This window comes from Cyphomyrmex costatus, unplaced genomic scaffold (assembly GCF_001594065.2).
Source record: "Cyphomyrmex costatus isolate MS0001 unplaced genomic scaffold, Ccosl1.0 scaffold93, whole genome shotgun sequence".
In the NCBI taxonomy this organism is placed as follows: domain Eukaryota; kingdom Metazoa; phylum Arthropoda; class Insecta; order Hymenoptera; family Formicidae; genus Cyphomyrmex; species Cyphomyrmex costatus.
Window position 1 is genome coordinate 17,580 of NW_017280517.1, and position 5,935 is coordinate 23,514.

Here is a 5,935-nt window from a genome sequence, read left to right on the forward strand (position 1 = left end):
ACATTAAAGTATATTAAATATCCTTTACAAATATATTTACATATTTTATATTACATATTACATATTGCATGTGATATATTACATATATTATACAATTTATACATGTTATACATATTAAATATTATTATTATTCATACAAGATATGCTTTATTTACACCGGTAATGTTCCCATGGGAGCGTGTCGGTAGAACCTGATACGATATACCGCTTATCATCGTGTGGACTTAGAGCGATTTTTGTTTCCGATATCGTATACACCTTGTGCAATTTTGATCTGATGCACGATTGTCTGTGCGTCATTTCAATATCGTCGTTTAAGCATTGCGTGCAATCATCAAAAGTTATGGATCTTACCACGACGTTACTTTTGTCACCCTTTGCCTTTTTCGTATCCTTCTTTCCTTGTACACGTAAAGCGTACATTTTCGCTCTAAGCCCGACAAATTCTGTCATGATGGCACCGTTGTTCTCATCTTTCATAAGACCTGGAACTTTTTTATTCGCGAGCGGAATACGAAATGGATTATCGACAGAGTAATTGCTCGTATCAAATTTATCGATATCGCGTTTTATAATTTCATATACGTCGTCACACTCTACATGGTATATGAGGCTATCAGTATCGGTATACATAATTTTACATTTATCGTGAAACAGCGGTGCCATATATTCGTGGTGAAATTCATACAAATACGTTTGCGATATATCGAGGATGCACATACCCACGTATATCGGTTTGTCGAACTTCACCTCGAGCTTACGCAGTTCTATCGCGACCAGATTCTCCGAGAAAACGCTACGACTGTGAAAGTTGGGTTTCGCGATCATTGCTTCAGCACCGTGTCTGCCTTCCCATTTGGTTAATAATTTTACATCAACGCGATCGAGCACATTCTCCACGGTTTTGCCGAATACCTCGTTATTCATAAGTTCATATAAATTTTTCTCAAAATCATTCTTTGCCAATGTTCTAAATTTCGTGTTTAGTTCTATATAGTCGCGAAACCATGGAGATTGCGTGAATTGCAATATACGGTGAACCTTTACGATACGGAGGCCGTGACGAGTACACTGCTGCAGGTTGCGATAATGAATCACGTAACGTTGCTTATCGCATAACGTCGCGAGGAGCTTGTCATCGCGCCTGCCGGGTGGTTCCTCTCGCGTCGGACAGAATGGTAGGTCTGTGTGCGTATCATGGAGATGTTGCGCATATTCCAAGTCTACCTCGAGAATATAGCCCGTAGTTAAATCTAGCGCGATGGTCGAAAAGTCAAAATTTTGCACGGCGTCGACCCATCGAAAGTCAGCGTATGGCAATGGTTGACACATTGCTCAGCTATAGAGGTTGTTGACGTCATAGTACATCAAATACGATGATGGTTTGGATGAATCGTACGACGGCATGTATTTGTTGTTGGCTCGCGCGTACCTGTTTGAGCACTGGCTCAGACCACCCCGTATACCGCGCTCGACAAACATGACCATGTCAATGTCTGTGAGCAATTCAAATTTTACACCTGTATGCTTCAACATGGCATCCCATGTGAAGCCTGGTAATGTGTAATAGTATGCGGGGTCAAGCCCGTAACTCCCGACGCAACTGTCGCGGAAATTTTCAAAGACATCAACCAACAAAAATACATCCGTTTTTAAATACAGATCGCTATATTCACCGAGCGTTTGGATGAAGAACCGCTGCCATACGTTGACGGCGTGTGCGTAATCGCTCTCGGATACCGTGTCATCTGTCAATGAACTGTAAAATGACTCGCGAGGTGGCAAGCACAATTCATTTAATTTTTCACTGCAATCAATGTACTCGTACGGAAAGACACCCTTTCGTGTTAAAAGATTGAAATTTTCTTCTGATAAATGAGAAAATTCGCGGCGCAGTACCGGCAATTTATCTTTGCTGAGAAAAGATGATAATTTGTCTAAACTGGAAGCCAGAAATCTGTATGAATATATAAAACGAAGTTGTATACAATTTTTTTTATCATCTATAGTATCGTCATCGTGTTTTGTAAAAGAGATATATTTTTCTTTAGTTATCGGTAATAAATCTACCCGTCCTTCGTAAGCGGTTGCAATTTCCTTGATAATAATATGAGCGTCGTAGCCAGGTAAATTATGAAAAACTACGGGTATGCATCGCGAATCCTTATAATTTAGATTACAATTTGAATGCGTGGGACCTCTGTATCGCCCGGTAAGATGGCAGTGATCGCGTACCCGCGTATCGTCTTTCGCGAACGGTTTCTCGCATACATGACAGTGCGTGGCGCTGTTAAATTGTCGCCAGTCATCTTGCGTGAAATCTGCGGAACATTAGCTGAAATTATTGATTATATACTATGTGCTAAATTTTTTAATTCGTCCGCGAACCATGATACACAATTATTATCGCGGTGAAATCGATAGCCTGACAGCGAGTTGTCATAAGAGCAGTGTACGTAATACGCTATACTAAAGACGTTGTGATGTTGATAAGTGTACGTGGATGATGCTGGATCTTTATCCACCCTTTCCAGTGCGCACTCCAAGTCTGCATAGACCACGAACGGGACGCGCTCCTTCCTGCAATGATTCTTGAACTCGAGCCACTTGTCGTCCTCGCTCGGCAGCCTTATCGCACAATCGTCAAGTTTTCCACAATCCTTACTGTGAACCTCCAATTTGGTGCTCGAGCTAAAGTAGTGGAGGCATCTGAAAAAGAAATAAAATTATTACTATTATTACTATTGTTACTATTATTAATATTATTATTATTATTATATTATTATTATTATTATTATTATTATTAATTATACATACCTATCGCAGAAATATTTCTTATGCTCCATTTTGGTGACTTGCGATCTTACTAGACGTGATAAGTTCTTGATCAGTACGAAATGTCCCCCGATGTCATCCTCCTCGTACAAGAGGTTCACGTGTTTGCTCCTCTTTCGCTCAGCGAGTCGTATCGGTACGATTCCATTCTCAATGGCGTAGACGTTGATGGATATGTCATTTAAAGCTTCAAATTTCTTAATTTGTTTCAACGTCATCGGGAACTCAATACCTGTGAGATTTAGTACCGATGAGTAGTGTGGATATAATGATGTTCGAGATGTATGACTTTCAGCGGGATATAGAGCGGCAACCACCGACCATGCGAAACAAGAATTGTTTTCAGATTGCACGTTGATCACCGCTCTCTTAGACATAATTTCTCGCGGGAGTTTGATGTGACATCCCGCGTGCAGAGGATTCAGTTTATTCGCGTTCACTGTTAAATTTAGTATACGCGATAGTGCATCCACTATCACGTTCTTGAAACTCTTCGAGCGATGCTAGGATTGGCTCGACGACGCGCGACACGTACCACTCGCGCTGATCGGTGCATCGATATATGTCATAGTTCCGGGTGGCGATGCTCTTGTTCGCGCGTTTGTCGCCAGCTACGAATTCACCATTAAATACTGTATTTATCTTTATAGAGTCATATCTCTGCATAATACACTGCACACGCTCGAGCACAATTTCACTCGCGTCTTCGAGGAATCGGCAAGGCTCGATGTGATTAGAGTTTATCACCGCGCCCGTTAGAATACGGCTTTCGAACGCCGTTTCGATCTCACGCCATCGGAGTCCATATTTGGCGCCCACGTGCACGAAACGTCCGCTCACCGATTCCTTCAAACTCTCGAGTCGCGCGATACGTGCGATCACTGATTGTCTATTACCGATCGATAATCGCGGGCGTTTGATCCGACTCTGTCCTTCTAGAGATTCTATAAATTCGTCGCATCGCTGTTCCCACGCGACGTACTCTTCTCTGGTACTAAGCTGGTTAGCTTGCTGTATCAAATCTCGCTCATGTCTTTTGCATAAAATCTTAAACAGAAATTGCGAACGTCGCATTTTTAAATATCGAGTTACACTGATGATTTCATCACCGTACGTGTTTTTTTGCATAAAATGTTAAATAGAACTTGTATATTTGCAAACGTTGCATTTTTTAAATATTAAATTACAATAATGATTTCATCACCGTACGTGTCTTTTTGCAAAAATTGCAGCTGCATATTTGCAAACATTGCATTTTTTTCAAATATATAAATGTTGACGAAAATCTTTTCATCAGTCTGCGCAAAGATGTCTAACCGTCATTGTTCATCGGTTCCACATTTACTTCACAGTCGTGAACTCGGTTACCGCAACGTGCTAATGCGCAATTATAAATGGTGTCAAAGACATTCACAAATGCAATTCTCCCCGTTTTATGAATGATTATTGCTGTAGATAATAAAAAAAAAATTTTATATTTGACTAATTGTCAGATTTTTACATGTCAGGACCTATGGTATAAATATAATACCCTTTTTACAGCATCATCGCGTGTCGACAACCGCGTTCGACGGCGCTATCGCGCGCTCGGCAAAATAAATAATAATTATTTCTATACGATAAGAAATAAGTTTGTGAGCGATCTTACTATTATTAAGCAATCTTTAGTTTATAAATTATAAGAATTTGCGGGAGAAAGATGCGAAATATAGTCGCATAAGCACAGATAACGGCGTTTAAGAGGAAGAGAGAGATGGTAAGTATACGCGGTAAGTATAGCGCAGCGGCGGCGGCGGCGGCCCGCGCGCGCAATGGCGGCTGCGGTGGGGGACGGACCGCGCGCGTTAGATTACCGCGTTCGGAGGACCCTGGCGGCTATTGACCCCGCGGCGACACCGCATTTTTTTTCCCCGCGCGAATTTTCCCGCGACGTCAGCACCCTGTGACGTCATTTTCCTCCCCATCATCCCTCTGCGGTGTCACCCTCCTCCTCCCGTGACGTCATACCTCTTGACGTCATACCCCCCCTCTCCTCCCTGTGATGTCATACCCTTCACTTAGTGATTTTAGGTTGGTAAACCTAGTTCAAAAATTAAGTACTTACGGAAAAAGGTTCAAATTTTGGTTCATAAATCAAGTGCTTATGGAAAAAAGCTCAAATTTGGCTTAGAACCGCTCTATATACTCTACTTGAGGTGAGGTGAGGGGACAGCGAAAGGAAGAGTTTATTTATCTCCGAACAATACTATTATATTCGAAAATAGGCCGAAAGTTACATCTGCGCGCGAGCGGTGAGGTGAGGGTAAACAGCGGAAGGCGGAGATTATTCGAAAATCGGCCGAAAGTTACATACACTTTATGTATGTTCACTTTGTACTGGCACTGGCACCTTTAATTAATAATATATCAGTTACTTTTCATGGTAATATATCATTATTAGATAAAAAGGTTTAAATTTTTTATTTATTTTTTATTTGTTAACGCGATCGCATATTACAAAACAAAATTATTAAATAAATGTAAAATAGTTACTTTTCGTGGTAATATATTATTATTAGATAAAATAGTTTAAATTTTTGAATATCTTTTTTTGAACGTGGTTAGAACTTTTCATTTTTATAATATGATTTTTTTCGGATATCACTTATTTTTTAGAGTACAAATATATCACAAATATATATAAAAAAAATAACGAAAGAGAGTGAAATACGGCGAAAGAGAGGAATGGTGGAGGTGGATATTGGGGAGAGGGGGTGCAGGTCCGTTGGGTCAAAGATGGTGGAGGTGTGAGTGAAAGGTAAAAGAGGATGTTAAAAAGTTGTAATAACGAAAGAGAGTGAAATACGGCGAAAGAGAGGGGCGGTGAGGGTGGGTAGTGGAGGGGGGGGTGGGCCAGGGGGAGGAGGTCCGGCGGGTCGAAGATGGTGGAGGTGCGAGTGAAAGGGTGGGTAGTGGAGGAGGGGGTGGGCCAGGGGGAGGAGGTCCGGCGGGTCGAAGATGGTGGAGGTGCGAGTGAAAGGTGAGAAAGGATGTTAAAGGTTGTAATACCGAAAGAGAGTGAAATACGGCGAAAGAGAGGGGTGGCGGGGGTGGTTGGTGG